At 41.7% G+C, this 15,793-nt stretch overlaps 1 protein-coding gene across 1 annotated transcript in view; it reads left to right on the forward strand.

The window, feature by feature from the left end:
• Positions 1 to 425: 425 nt before the first annotated feature.
• EYA2 (EYA transcriptional coactivator and phosphatase 2) overlaps positions 426 to 15,793 on the forward strand; it is a 124,058-nt gene continuing 108,690 nt past the window's right edge. Inside the window, exon 1 of the mRNA XM_054845726.1 lies at positions 426 to 460. The gene's annotated coding sequence lies outside the window, so the exon portion shown is untranslated. The remainder of the gene's footprint in view (positions 461 to 15,793) is intronic.

Below are 15,793 nucleotides of genomic sequence, written 5' to 3' on the forward strand. Positions count from 1 at the left end.
TGGCCTCTCCCAGAAGAGCATCTGAGCAGTACTGCTGTCAGCAGGGGCATCCCTGCACCACGCTGCTCCGTGTTTCTCCTTTCCTCTAACTCCTCCTGCGGACTTTTTCCTGTTCCCCAAGTCCTTGTTCTTGCTGACATTTTGCTAAGGACTGGGCAGAGGCTTTCCAGCCTTGTGCTGGTCCTTGATTTACTGCTTTTCCTCCCATGCACTTCACAGTAACTTCCTCGTGCTTGTTATTCCCATAATATCAAGCACGTCCTAGAAAACACAGCTCTGTCAGTCAGCCACATTATGACGTACGCTTTTGGCTTCAGCAGAGAAAAAAACCCTTTTCCTCCTCTCTTCCAGTCGTCCCGAGCTCCAGCTCCTCTTCACCAGCAGCCACATTACCTCACGATTTCGGCAGCCCTCCCTCTGATCTCCCCCCTCCCTCGTGACTGATCTCAACGCTGGCCAGGTAACTTTCCATATTAGCAGCTAATCTCTCTGCTTCCATATGGCTGGGGTCAGTCATCATTTCCATGACTTATTTGTTTCAATATCCGTAAAAAGTGAGGAAGTCCTTGGCATGAAGTAGCTTTAAATGATGTCAGGGGTCAATCGTGCCTTTGTTCCAGCACCGTAAATGTTCCCCCGTGCCTTTGCTTGCCTCTGAACGCTGCCCTGTAGCGAGCAAGGGGGTAACACAGGTGTCCTTCCTTCTCTTTTAATTTACTGCAGACATTATTATATCCGTAGCTGTTCAGTTAAAAATAATACGGTCCCTTTTCTATCGGCCAAGTTCTAGGTGCCTGAGAAACGCCTAAGTTAGGAGGGTAAGTCTGGGGCTTGCAGGGAAATCTGATAAAATACTGCCTCCATTTCCAGCATCACAATCTCTCTCAAAATCTGTATCATCCGTGCGAGATCACAAAGGCAAAAGAGGGGAAAATAGATATGTAAAATGCTCTTTTTAAACAAATAGTGATCTGAGCTGCCAGAAAGCAGAAGCTCCATTGCTTAAGGGAGGTATGTAGCTCAGTTCGACAACTGTCAATCCATTTTGTTCAGGTCTATTAAACTTCTTCTGTTGTAGAATTCTTTTCTTAGAATTCCTCCCCCATCGCTGTGTAAGATATACAAGTAATGACGCTTTTACAAGTAAAGCATCTATATGTCACAGCATCTTGGCTCCTCTGTCAGCCAGACATGTTCAGAGTAGGATTGAATATCTCTTTGATTAATGCTAATGCTTGATTAGCGTACTAATGCTCTCATGAATGGTAGCAAGCCATTGCATAGAAGAAAGCGTTATATGAAACAATTAGAGACCGGCAGGAGAAGATGATCTGACAGGCCTCTTAACATTTTAATTTTTATAATTTATTGTAGCTAATTTATGTGCAACTTGCATGCTATAGTATAGTGTTAACATTATTTGAAAAGTCAGAAATCTCTCTGATATTAAGAGATTCATGCACACGTATAAAGTCGCATATATACTGAAATTCTTAAATAGCCTCCAGACATTTCCAAGTCTAGTTATTGCATGTAGCTTCAGAAAAGGTATTTCTGTGCTGAAAGTATCGCCATCAGTTCCCATTCACAAATAGTTTGAACATGATATAATAGCAACACTGCTTCAAACCAGGCAGCCCCCAGATTTCGCAGATGTGCTCTGTAACTGGCTGCCACCCAAGCAGTGATATGCTCCAGTCAGAGCAGCGCAAAGAGATTTCACGCAGAAAGTCAGAGCAGCTCCTCCCTAGGACTGCGGAAAGCAGAGTACGAGCCGCGTTTGTCAGCACTGACCTGCACGTTTTCATCAGCCACAAAAACAGAGGGGGCATCAGCCACAAGTAATACCGGCTGGGGAGTCCTCCGAGACAGCACCACGTTTCCTTTTGTGCTTAGGGAAAAAGGAATACACCAAAGAACGATGGGAATAAATTCCACCTGCTGTTTTAGGATGTGTTCAAGAGCTAATTAAGGCTTTTCTGGTCACAGGCCCACTGTACAAGGAGGCAAAACAGGAGGAGGAGCAGAGGGTCCGTGTAAGGTTTTCATTGCATTAGGCAGCTCAGAGTGTTGCCATTTAGATCCTGACATCCTGACCCACCTGGGTGATGTCTCTGAAGCTTAGAAATACTGTAAAAATAACATTTTCACACATATTTCACTGAGAAGTTCTTGCCTCCTCCCTTCTATTTAGTAAGGGCTTGACATTTGGTGGTGTGGGAATCAGCACGGTGTCTGGATCTTTTGCAGTCCCTGGTGCGACGACACCTTTGCCTGTGTCTAATTCACGCAGTTCAGAAATGTCTGTATACGCTCATCGGAGTCTCGTGGAAGCTGAGTAGCTATCTTCTCTACTAGTTGTAAAAGGGGGGTAGTAATATGATTGACTATCGCAGCATTGATGCAAAGGTGAAGTAATTGATTTGGAGAAGCATTCAGATATGATGGTGATACCACCACGGAAATGTACACAAGTAAATTAACTTTCAGATTCCGGCAGCATTTGAATAATGTGCAGTACAAAACATCTGGGACCGCATATTAAAAGGGGACATAAAAATTCTGAATAGCCAGTGAGCATCCAGTGGATGAAGCACTACAGGGTGATGCAATTGTGATTTAACTGAATCAAGGCAGGGGGGGAGGAAAGCTACCTTAAAATAAGCATACAAAAAAAAAAAAAAAAAAAAAAAAGAAGGCTTCATTAAAGTTACAACATAAATTTTTGACTATCCTCATTTTTGAGTGCTTGAATTAAGAATATCAACATATTTTGTGAAATGTAATATAAAAACCTTTTGTGCACACCTAATGATTTCAGTGGAAGTGCAGGTAGGTATTACTACACAATATATAGTACCCCTGACAAAGTGCATGTAGGTATTACTAGACAATAGATGGTATCCCTGACACTTTTCTCTAAGTTACATCATAACTCTGTCTTGCACATGAGAGAAAGTAGCGATCCATGTGAAATACAGAGACAAAGAGGCACCCATTTCTCGTGCCAGCTATGGCATAGCCTCCAAACCAAGCACCTCCCTGCTGAAAAACTTGTGTACCAGTGATCCATCCTCGTGTTGCCCTGACAGGAACAGATGGTTTAGGCACACAAATGAGTCGATTACAACAGTTTAAGCTAAGTTTAACCTCTGGATATGGGCTCCATACTCTGCAGCTGACTGATAACCAGAGTAGACACTCTCTCACACATAAACACTGGGAAACATTTTTGCACGGTCCTGGGGAATAAAATAGCAGAGTTGTAAATGGAGTCTTCCCAGATCTTCCCCAATTCAGAGTTTACAGCTCCAATGCACAAACAGTCAAAACTGGGTCTGCACAAAGACTGTCAAACTGTGCTTTGGGATGTGGCCCTCCAAACAGACCCCATAAGCTGTTGAAATGGCCCTGCCTTTTGCTATGGCCATGCAAAAATGAAGTAAAAATTGCGAAAATTCCATTCTCAGTCATTCTTCCTGCTCCACGTACCCATGAAGATGGCCATTGACACCTGCACAGCCCCTTTCACGTGAGCAGCTCAGCAGGTAATCCAGGTGGTGACCAAAGTTATCATTTGCTGCTGCGTACACGGCAGCACTGGCAAATAATATTCTTGTAATTCATTCTTGGCTCTGGTATGAAAAGCATCTCCCTGGTGCAATGTCCCTTCTCCTGCCATCCTGCAGCAGAGCTGGGGACAAACACGCCACAGGGACCGTGGTTTGCTTTCACATATGGAGCAGCTCAGCCTGGGCCAGGGATGAAGCACTTTGATGGGGAAGAGGAATTTTTTACTTTATTTTCACTTACTGTGGGATGTGCAAATGAGAACCCATCAGTGCTGCAGTGGAGGCAAACATACAGTTTGGCTCTGAAGAGCATCTTTGCAAAAAGCCCATCATGAAGTATTTACTCATCCTCACTTTTATTTCCATATAAAAATATATGTATATTAGAAGTAAATATTGTTTAATAAGAGTTAAATTACCAAGATCAAAGTCTGTTTTGTGTGTGTGAGTTCTTTCAGCCCTATACCTTCATCGCACATTATTCTGTAGGTCAAATTAGAATCTCAGCAATATTCATGGTACCCCACTGCCTTAATGAGTTTAAACAGGTGAATTTAGTGAACTTGGATTTGTATAACTGAATCCTCAGTTTGCCAATTCTCCATTGTTTTGGTTCTTTCAGGCTAACAGAAGTAAAAATCAGTAAAAACTTATTTTTGGCACTAGAGGCAGTGGATCTGACTGAATACAGAAAAACAGCAGATCAACTGAAATGGTTCCATTATTACATGGTCATTTTGAATGTTGAACTTCACTTTAAGCCAAAGAACACGCTAAAGAAAATAAAGCTTGAATATATTGTTGCCACATTTGCAAACCACTAACATAAGAATATTTTTGAGCATCCTAAATATTCACCAATTTTGGCTATAACTTTATCTCAGTCACCATCTCCAATGCCAAGTTTATTTTTAAAGAGCAGTCTAGTTCCTGCTCCTTCAGGTTTATGCAGACAGCTGTTTTGTTTTGCTCTTCCCATGCTATGAAAAATCTGTCATTCAGTATTTAATTCTAGCACCTAACTGGCTCTCCTGAGACAACAGAGGAGCCTCCAACAAATATGAACCCATCAAGATCCCCAAGTAGGATAAAAAACCCCAAAGTGAAGGCTAAAGCAAAACAGCAGGTCAGGAAGCTCAAAGGCTTGTAGCGTTGATTTCTTTGGCACAAAAACCGCTGGGTTAGTCCAGTCCGTACTCTGATTTAAATGGAATTATCCTGAGGTAAAAATGAAGGAATGCAGTGATGAATCAGGCTCATTGTCTAGATTTAGTACAAAGCTGAGATGAAGGCGCTGGGCTGTGTGTGATGCAAGGTGTAAATGAACAACACGCGTGAGCAAGGCTTGATCTGTTCCTTATGGCGCTCGCTGAACTGTGTGTCAGGTATTTGTCTGCACAGCTCCTTAGGCCACGCAAGACTCATCTGTTTTGTAATAAAAAGATTTGGCTGCTACATCAAGATCTTAAAAAAACAATTGGAGCCAAATGGTACCATAAAACTCCACCATTTCTCTGTCAAAATTTGGAAGAAGCCACTTTTAATTGGGGAGTGTTTAAGGCTGCAAGCTCTTGTTTGTCACTATGTACTTGGGAACAATTTGCTGTCCTTGCTTCTAATCCTTTCATGTGGCTGCCCAACAACTGCATTTGATTTTTTCACCCCTTGTGAAGGTTTAAGGGCTGCTCCTGCTGCTGCTCCTTCCCTCCTCCTTGTTATCCAAAGCAAAAGCTGTTCCCTGCCCTGAATAACCTGCAGAAAGCCGGGGTTTGGCTGGCCCGTCGCACAGACTGCAAAGTTTCAGGTGCGGAGAGGCTGTGGGGAGAAACCTGGCTGGGGAAGAGTGGAAGATCAGTAACTCATCAAGCTCTTAGCACGACTTTCAGCAAATTTGCTCTGCTGTGCTTTGTATCCCTCAGGAAAACTGATGGCAGGTGACTTAGCCTGACTCCAGGCTGTTTTCAACACTGCGCTGTGTTTAAAGTGCAGCACGAGCAAAGGGCTCATCAGATCTTCTGGGTGTCCTGAAACGGGACGGCTGCATACTCACGGTAACAAGGCTTGTCAATTAGACTCGCATTTTTGTGAATTGCCATGCACATTGAGCATTTTTTAAGAGGGGCCCATAAGACAAAGAAGCAGCCAGTGGAGTATGCAGAGCTTGTGCCCAAGTGTTGCAGCATTTGAAGTTCTCTTTAAAGCAGCAGCCCTAATGGTACGTTACTAGATAACCAGATACAACTTCATTTGAAATATATGGAGTATATTGAAAATCACAATTTTGAGGACAATCTAAACCCTTAAAAGCTCAAAGAGCACATCATGATTGCTTTAAGCATCAACTGACCTTTTCTTACACCAGTGAGGGAACCTCCCTGTGATGCTGGAGCTGCGGGATTAGCAGCACTGTCACATTCGCAGTGACTACGACCTGGGTGTACACGAGACTCCCAGAGAGGCAAGTGACCCTTCTTGAAGCAGCTTCCTGCCTGTGCAGGATACCTCTTCTGGAGATTTTCATATCTCACTATAATCTGGCTGAATTTTAAACAGAAACTTAGCTGAAAAGGGACTTCTCACTGTGTTTCACAATACCTGGCACTGGCTGCTCCAACAGTGAGCACAAACGCCCTAAGAAAAACACTAGTTCAGCCATAATTTCCTGTCTTTCTGTTTCTGCTTTTCGGGGTTATGCATACCATTACCTAGAGCTTAGCAGTGTTGTGAAAGACACTAACCAAGTGTAATGACTTGGGGAATTCAGCTCACTTTAGAGTTTCCAGAAATTTTTCTCCCCCAAGAAGTTTTTCCAGCTATTTTATAGGCACCAGAAGGAAAAACAGTTTGCCCAGACAGCAGCAGTGTGAGCTATCTTTGGATTCACGCTGTCAAATGCAGAAGGCGTTTGCTGGGCAACTCTCAAAGTGTGCATGCCACAAGATTGAATCAAGGAAACTCAAGTTCATGTCCTATTTTGCAATAGGTATATTCCCCACAAGGGCTTGGCATGCCTCCAGAGAAAACTCATCACTACTGTGCAACAAAACTGAGAGGGCAAATGCTTTAAGGTTGGAAACATCCCCACACTGCTCCTGCACTGCCTGGTGACCACTGGGCTGCAGAGCTGGGACCGCAGCTTTGCAGTGGGCAAACAACATACGACCTGGCAGCAGCCCATGCAAAGCCCCGTGGTGGGTCTTCTAAAAACTCAAGAAGGTCCCTCATAGTTGTCGAAAGTTGTAATAAGTATTCTTAGGGTGGTTTGGTTTTTTTTTTTCTTTTGTTAGATCATTTGATTTGGAAATGTCTGTTTAACTAGGAGACAGACTAATTTGGAAAGCCCGTTCTGTTCCACAAATGATGCTAGGGTTATACCAGCCCAACCAGAAAAACTATCAACTACCAAGGCAGAGAAGAAGACGAAGATTCTGTTATCTTTGCTCACCTTTAACGCGCACTTCTGTAAAAATAACCCCATGGAAGCTGACAGATATTGAATGAGAAAAAGATCAGCACTAAAATAACATTCAAATAGCACGAGAATCCCTCTTTTTGTAATAACAAAACTGAATGCCAAGGGTGATGATGATCAGCACCAATAAGGAGCAAAGTATGTTTCTTTTTAAAGGGAATACATCTGCTCTCTTTTGTTTTTTCCTGAACGCTGTGAAAATAGTTGGTTTTGCCTCAGGAGGTAGAAAAGGTTTCACTCCTCTAGCAATGCCTTCATTTTTCTTCTGACCCCTTGGATCATTTAATTGGGCTCTTTTTAAAGCCAGTATGTAGGTAAACTGCATGCATAATTAGCCAGCTGGCTCCCCTGCCAAGAGTGTGTCATTTAGTATCTGTGAGTGCCAGCAGGGTCAGGCATGACACATGGTGCCATTCTGAAAAGCAAACAACCTTAAGGTCTTGTCCATAAAACATGGAACACGTATCGGGCTCTTTCAGCAGTTTCTCATGCATGACCAGAGGTGTGGATTTTATGTACAACTCATAAAGAAAACTCTCTAATTTGCACGCCACAAGCACTAGCAGGTGATGGCTCAGGGTAGCAGAGGAGGTGAAATAACTTTGGCAAAGACGTTAAACTGCGTCTGCTTGTAAAGAATACCCTTTTCCATTCAGTGCGAGCATCAGTTGCCATGCGATGGCTGAAGGAGCTAAGCAGCAAGTTTGGAACATGGGTGGGAATCACTGCTTCATATCCCAGCAGGACTAGCTCAGCCCCTGTGGGAGGTGAAATTTTAGGAATCTACTTGTAAGTGCATTTTAATTTGCATGAAATGCTCTGGCAGGGTGCACCCTTCACTTTCAGTGCAAACACGGTGCTTTGCACAGTCACCAGAGAGTTAATGGTGCCCTGGCCGTGCGGTCGCTGGCACAAAATCTTGGGTGGATTTTGCAGAAGGGTGTGTGTCAACGAATTCCAGGCATCTCTGCAGCCACTTGAAAAGCACTTGTAGTAACAGAGCTGCATTACACTGTGTTTCTGCCTTCGCTGGAAGTTATCAGTGAGAATGGGGTCTGCAGCAAGGAGACGCGCTGAGATTTATCCAGAACTGAAGAACAGAGAGACTGTTTCCTGACCACAGTAATTCAATGCATCATTATTATACCATTGCTTCCATCAAGTCACTCTTACCCTAAATATCTGCCTTGCCTTTAATTCATTTCCTTCCCAAATCCAGCTGAGACTCATACGTGTGATAAAGCGTTACCTGCCTGCATGCGGTGAGGAGCCATCAGACATCACTTGCTTCAAGAGGCTCCTGTTTCCATCAGTTAGCTTTGCTCTTCCCTTGGGTCAGCCATGACTCTGGCACCAGAGAGTTATCCACTCATTTGAGGGTATGTTGCCAAGTCCGTTGTTGTTAAATAAATGCTTATTTTGATGAGGAGGATTTTCATACTTCATGTGGGAAACAGAACATGGAAAGCACTCATAAAACCAGTGATTAAGATATATAGTGACCTTCATATCCCGGTCACGACAGACCCAAAGCCAAAACCCAGACATGGATCCCTGCAGCTCTGTACTCATCAAGCACTCACATTGTACCTCCTCGCTGCCTCACCACCAGCTCTGTGAAACACACACCGAACACTCGTGCATTTTCAAGGAGCCACAGGCAAAGGATGAGCAGGGAATGTTTGAAGGATGTCGGTACCCCAGAGTGCCCGCACCACCTCTTACCACCAACATTTCTTTGTTGTGGACACTTCGCAGGCCACTGCTTTTATTTGTTGGCATGGGCAAACTTGCAGGTTCAAAATGTAAAGATCTGCCAGATTTGCAAAATCAAGACCTGTTACTTCTTTGTATTTCTTAATGTTTGAATCTTTCAGAGTCTCACTTCTAAACTTTTCTCCACAAGTAGGAAAACTAGTAGCTCGCCTGTGTGCTTGCTTCTGTAAGGTACATGGAAATGCTGACAAATTCATCGATTCCAGAAGCTGGAGATTTAAGAAAAACACCCGGTACTGTGAGAGTCTCAACAGTCATAAGACTTTGATGTTTTGAATGATGGAGTTTCCACCGCTTCCACTGGAGACTACTCCATAACAGGTCCCTGTATACTCATGTTGCTGTTACTCAGCAGTTTTGTATTTTCACTACAAAACCACTCCTTTCATATCATTCTTCACATCCCATACCGAGGAAAGCCAAAGTATGGAGGTTTCTCAATTCTCCATAACATTTAGGGATATGAGATTAATACATTTATGTGGTCCACTTAAGGTTAACACATGATTGTCTTCAGGAAATGAAAGGGGCCAGAGCTTTTACACATTTTTAAACAGAAACCAATAATAATTTAAAAAAAAAAAAGCTCTCTAATTTTCTTGTATAACAAAGAAGATATTGTTTGGAAGATAGAAAATAAATTAATTTTCTACTACGACCTCATTAAAATTGGATTTAAGTTCCAACCCAAAAGAATTTTAGAACATTAGTCTCTTGCCCTTAAATCTCCATCTATTGAAGCCGGTCTATTTATTAATTTCCCTGCCAGAAAGCATATTTTGACTGGCCTGTGAGCTGAGCAGACAGTCTCTCCCCAGAAGCTCACACATGACGGCCATTTCCTTATTCATTTCTTCTCAGCAGAGAGGGTGTTTCCAACCATATCATTTTTAATCAAAGCACTCCTGACTCAGACACAATTGTTTATGTTGATGGACAGATGGGGATTTGATCCCGAACCAAGAAAACAAAAAAGCAGAAAGGGCAGCGCCGCTCTTATCTGCAACGAATGAACACGATTAGCCATAACCTGTTTTCTTCTCACCATACAACAAATCCAGTGTGTGCTCCCAGCACAGCCGTAGATTCTCATCTTGTAATTTTTAATACAAGACATATACAGCCTGAGGGAACAAATTACTCTTCTGTATTCAACATGCTTCAGTGCCTTCAGAGGACCGTGCTTGAGAAATATAGTTACTTTGCTTGGCAGGAAAAGCCTTTGAAAACAAAGGAGAGGGCTCTCTGCGATGAAAGTCAAGTTCATCCCAAAAGCAACAAAAGAAAGCAGTTTGGGAAGCTGGACATGCTTTGGTGGAAAATTGTCAAGACACAAGTTTACTTTCTAAGTGGCATCGTGCATAAAATAGTTTTTCTGTGCAATCCCAAAGCATAACTGTCTTTAAAAAAAACCCCACCATAGTTTGAAATCAGCAGGAGTCTGTATCCAAACTTTCCCGTTGGGAACCTGGAGCTGAGCAGAGGGGACGGGGGAGCCCTTCTCTTCACTCTCCCCCTTCCATTTGTCTGCTCTTAAAAATCTCAGCTCTCCAGGACAGGCACTATTTTCTCATGTGAAAGTGCAGGAAAATGGGATCTCAAATGCTACTGAAATAAAAATACCAATGAGAGATGAAAAACGTGTGGGTCTCTGTAAATAAGACAGAGCGGGCTCGCTGTCTGATACCCTTCTGCAGCTGTGCCAACCGCGCGTGCACTAAATCATAACAGCGTAGGCCTCCACCCTCTAAACAGTGACGTTAATTTAAGAATCATGAGATTTTAAAAGTTACAAGGTTTGAGAGGTCTTATTTGTTTCATTCAGCATCAGTGGGTTTTGAGCCTATGAAAGCAAGAAAAAATAGAAACTTATTCTATCACAAAAATTTAAAAAAAAAAAAGAAAGAAAGAAAAGAGATTTTTTATGTAATTGCCCACCTTTGCAAACAGTAAGTTTATTTTTACTGAGCTAGGAAATGGGGGTCTTTTTTATATTGAATATTTCACAAATTACATCAAATGCTCCATTTGAATTTCCTTTTCCCCATGCTTTGCTACATGAAGATTTCTATAGGACTGCAAAGGCCAAATACAGAAAATGTTTCTTTTTCTGACCGCAGTACTTCACACTAACCAACATATAGTACTTTACTCTTTTTTTTTTGCATAAATACTCTTCATAAGAAACTTTTTCAAGAAAAATTCCATTACAAAAACTGCCAGGCTTTTTGTTTTCCAGAAATGTTTTTAAATATGATACAACTATATCTCCATTTTAAATGGTTCAAATGAAAATATCAAAATATCACTGTTTTATACTGCACCCGTTCAGAACATCGTTTCAGGTTTTCGGAACTGAACATTTCTGTTTTCCACCTCTGCTGGCAGGGCAGGAGGGTTTCCAATTTCTTAACTTTCTCCCTCTCTACAAAAAACAATATGGCTTGTAAGGAGCATGAAAAGAGAAAACGGGGGGGAGGGGGGAATTATATTGCTTTGCCTAGGGGATATAAATGTTGTTTATTTACCCCCTTTCTCACTTGAAAAGATTTAATTGGGATGCCATTTTCAGATATGGATTCTTTTTTTTTTTTTTAATATAACTGAGATTTTCCTATGCATTTAAGTCTAACATTCAAATCCAAACTACAATCCTATTTTTCCTTAAAAATGTAACCTAGTTCTAGATGCTTCTCTTCCCAAACAGTTACGCAGGTTTGGAAACAATGCAGGCTGTATTTTCCAGTTTACAAGTAATAAAGTGTAACTTCCAGGAAGGAAACCCAGGATAAAGTATCCTGTCATCTTTCCATACAGTGGCTGGTATATTTGTTTGCCGAACTAAGTACGCAAAAATACATACAGACATTAAATGTAATTTTAGTATACCTACATTTGCATGGGTAATGATGATGCTTTTGTTTGTTAGTTTGTGGGCATACTTCTCCAAGAGCAATGTTTTTTCCGTCTGTTCTGAAAATCTGAATTCACATACAGACAAATTCTATCGAGTATCTTCCTTACTAACAATTGTCATAACAACAAAGAAAAAACATATGCAAAAGTTTACATATACAGTGCCTATTAACACAGACTCAAAAAAAAATCTTGCAAAAATAGTATATATGCTCCCTGCAGTGAATTTGATTTTGTCTCGTCTGTAACTAAATTCCCTTGATACTCCCGTTTTATGACGCTATGATGTAGTGGTAAATCAGGGCCATACTGATGATCTAAATCAGAATAACCAGCATGTTTTTCATTTCAGAAGAGAGAAAAAAAAAAGTTTGCAAGAGAAAGTTTGCCAGTTTCAGCACTTCCTGGCCGCCAAGAACATTTACTGAAAATCAATGGTCTGTCCAAAACCTAATGTGAGCAGGAATCGTAGTGCAGCTGTTCAGAATCTATACTGCTTCCTAGGCAAAGTTTCTAAGCCCTTTCAGTCCTTTAGAATAATAAAAATGATTAATGGTCTTGAACACTGTGAACCAAGCGTTTTGAAGTGTAACCTGCTACTTGTAATGCACTCAATATTTCTGATCTGTATTGTACTGTCATACGGGGCCTCTGGAAGTTAGCGTTAAAACGGGCAACATTTGAAATGAATGAAGAGAGGCTCACAAAGTCTGACGGCAAAATCATTTTCTCCCAAACCAAGATATTATTTTCCATCAGTTCATAAAGGCAAAAAAGAAGTGACTGTAAATATATATAAATATATATCATTTCCTATAAACATATATTCTGAGAGAGCAATGCAAAAGCCACACAATATTTTATCAGCAAAATGATCCATCTCGTTCAATGCAAGAGTTTGCTATAAAGGGACCTCAACCTGTTTTGGAGAAACATAAAAGTTTTGGGTTTTCTCAGACACTGTGTGCAGCAGACAGAGGCTCAAAAGCTTCATGGAACAACTCCTTCCACCTGGGCCCTCCATATTCCTGCCCCTTTTGGGTGCAGCCCCAGCCATAAGCGCAACCCTTGGAGCCAGTTTGATCTATGTCAAGAGTTGGTAGATTCACCGAAATAATAAAATCCAGTGAAGCACGTTGAAATGCTGGTTGACCAGCAGATACTGGGTACCTGCAGCATACAATAATACTGGTCACTGTGGGCACTTCTTTGGTTTGCATAAGCCCATCTCCAGCCGCCGCATGCCTGATCCCCAGGTCTGCTTACACCAAGGCTGCAGTTGCACAACTGCCTTGTTCCAAAAAATTGGACTCAAGCCTAAGCTATTAGCCAGCTCCCCATTTACCGTGACTTGTTTGCTCATGCCCTGTACCAAGCTCAAGCAAACAAACTGATGAATTTGGACCTCACTGATTTCCAGGTATTGTCAGGGCCCTGAATATATCAAGAGACCTTAATTGCCCCCAGCCTCACCTGGGACCCCCACCCACAGCCCTGCCCATGGCCCAGGAGCTCTATTTAAGCTCAGCCCCAGGGTACTTAGTCCCTGCCTGGGCTGGAGGTGTTTGTGTCTCCAGCTCTTGGGTGGACCTTGGCCCTGTGCTAGAGGTGGCCTAGCTCTGGCCTTCTCTTTGGGCGCTCCTGCTTTTGCACCTGACTGGGCTCTCTGGGCGCACCCTGGACCTGGTTCATTGCTCTCAATGGGCCCCATTGCCAGCATCTATTACTGCTTGTGCTGGGGTCATGCCTGGTTCCTGGGTCACCTTCCCATTTGCTGCTCCCTGGAAAACATAAACTTTAAGTGAAAAGTTGTTGGAGGTGGAAAAACAGCAACAAACTACACTGGAACTGGAGAAAGCTTGAGCACTGGATTGGATCTCTGCTGCTGCTTCAGCATCCCTGCTGCCTGTGCTTCCCTGCCTGCTTGTTGGCTGTACTAGAAGCTTGGGAAAGCGTTATAAGGAACACTCAGTTAACATTTACAGAGAGGTAATGTGCTGAGCTCTCTTATGAAACTTTTTATTCTAAATTTACAGGTCTCATATGTAATATTTTTTTGGGAGACAGCATATTGTATTCATTAGATATTTCAAATGGTATAAACAAGGTGGTAGAAGTACTCAAATTGCTGCAAGCCAGATGGAGATCTTATCATACTACCTCCCACAATTTAGAATAACTTCTTTTTGAAAGCCCCAAGTTACTCTGCTTATAGTATAGCAGATGAGTAAATCTCCTGAGTCAAAGCTGAACTGTGGCACATAGAGCAGATATGTGCCTGTCCCTTCTCTCTGCTACGGATGGACACAAAGTGTAGCCTCCTCCTGCCTGAGCACTCGCTGCATGGGCACATGGTAGTGGAAGGTGTGTGTAGGCTTAAACAGAAACAAAGTAAAAATTTGATCATGAGAAGTCACATTTTTGGAGCATAAGGGAACATTTTAGTCTAATTATCATCTTGAGCACAGAAAGAAAAGGAAACATTTTACCAGAGTCAGTTTTTAAAAGAATTATCCTAGGTAAATTGATCTGCAGAGAATTGCTCCCAACACTATAAATCATATTGATTTACTTGCTTTACATTTCTAAAGGGTGACCAATGAGTTATCAGAAGGGTCCATGGAGCCCTCAGCCTCATGGATTGAGGATGTGGCTTATTCCAGCCTGTAGTATGGATTAGCAAAATGCAAATGATCTCTCTGTTGCAATAAACAGGAAGGTAATTATTATGTTTCTTCTTGACAAAAAATAAGAATATGTTATCTGTGATTTCCTAGTGCTACCTAACTAGATCTGAGTTTCTTAAGCTTCACTGTATTTGCAGGGCAGTTAGGAAAGAGTATTTATTCTTTTAATTTGGGGTGGATCTTTGCAGCTTGAAATTACATGCATTCATTAAATGTAGCATAAATTGCACTCTGGAAGCATATCTCCTTTGGTACTTTCTAGTTTGGTGTATAACATTCTGCCCTTTCACTAGTTTGTAAAGCAAATTTAAAAGTCCAATGAGTACTAACAACGGGAAACCAGCAAAATGCTCTTATGCATCTATTGTATTCCCAGTTTGTTTAAAAACATTTAACAGCCATGGTTTGGAGCAATTTTTAAAATATTATGTTAAATCTTCTAATTAAAGTTTTGAGGCAGCCAGATTGTCTTATCTGAACAGAGCAATTAGGTTGGCAGAATTGACTCATGGTCATTCTACCTGACAGCATTCCCTTTTGTGGGAACGTAACTCTTACTGTGAAAATGTTGTACTAAGCAAACCTTAGTTCCGCTCGTAAATCAGTTCGATGAAAGGTTTGAAAGCTTGTTTCTATGATGTAGTTAGATTACATTGAAAGTACAACTGAATTTGTCCCTAGTTTTTCCATCGAGTATAATGTGACTTAAAGAAAAGTTTGCTAAAGCAAGAGTACAGCTTGGAAAGCCAGATGAGATTTCTTGAACGAAAGTAGATAGAATTTAGGTAAACATTCTCAAAGTTTAAAATAACACACTGAAGCATTTGTCTTTGATTATCAATTTTAATGTACATAATAATGAGACTTTAGTCCCACGGCACATTAAAAAAAAATCCAGAGTGCTTGCATTCAGATTCTTAAAATCAAACTCCTCCTTGCACTCAAAATCCAATGTAAAGTTGGAAGAAGGATGGCTTTTGATTCATGCATGAATGAAGTTCCCAAATACTTGCCAGTTCTACAAGATGAATTAAATGTAAGATTTCTGGAAGACTACAGTCAGCCACTCTGTACCAGCAGTGCTGCTGAGCTGCTGTCGCAGCAGCAGCTGAGGACTTGGATGCTCTTGCATCAAAAGCTAACTGGTGCCTAATTTGGAGACCACCCAAAATTCAGCTTTTTTTGGCTTACTATAACATCTACCTGGAGGGAGATGCAACATTATATGGGTCAGAAGCAATTTCAGTGATGCCCCTGAATTACATTTTGCCTCATACATGCTGCTCTAGTCATAAAGAAACAGAGCCAAAAGTTGTGATTTATGAGTAAGTTTGCCAGTCTATGGAATTCATAAGTCTTCCTGGAGGAGG

Source organism: Grus americana, chromosome 17 (assembly GCF_028858705.1).
Source record: "Grus americana isolate bGruAme1 chromosome 17, bGruAme1.mat, whole genome shotgun sequence".
Lineage (NCBI taxonomy): Eukaryota > Metazoa > Chordata > Aves > Gruiformes > Gruidae > Grus > Grus americana.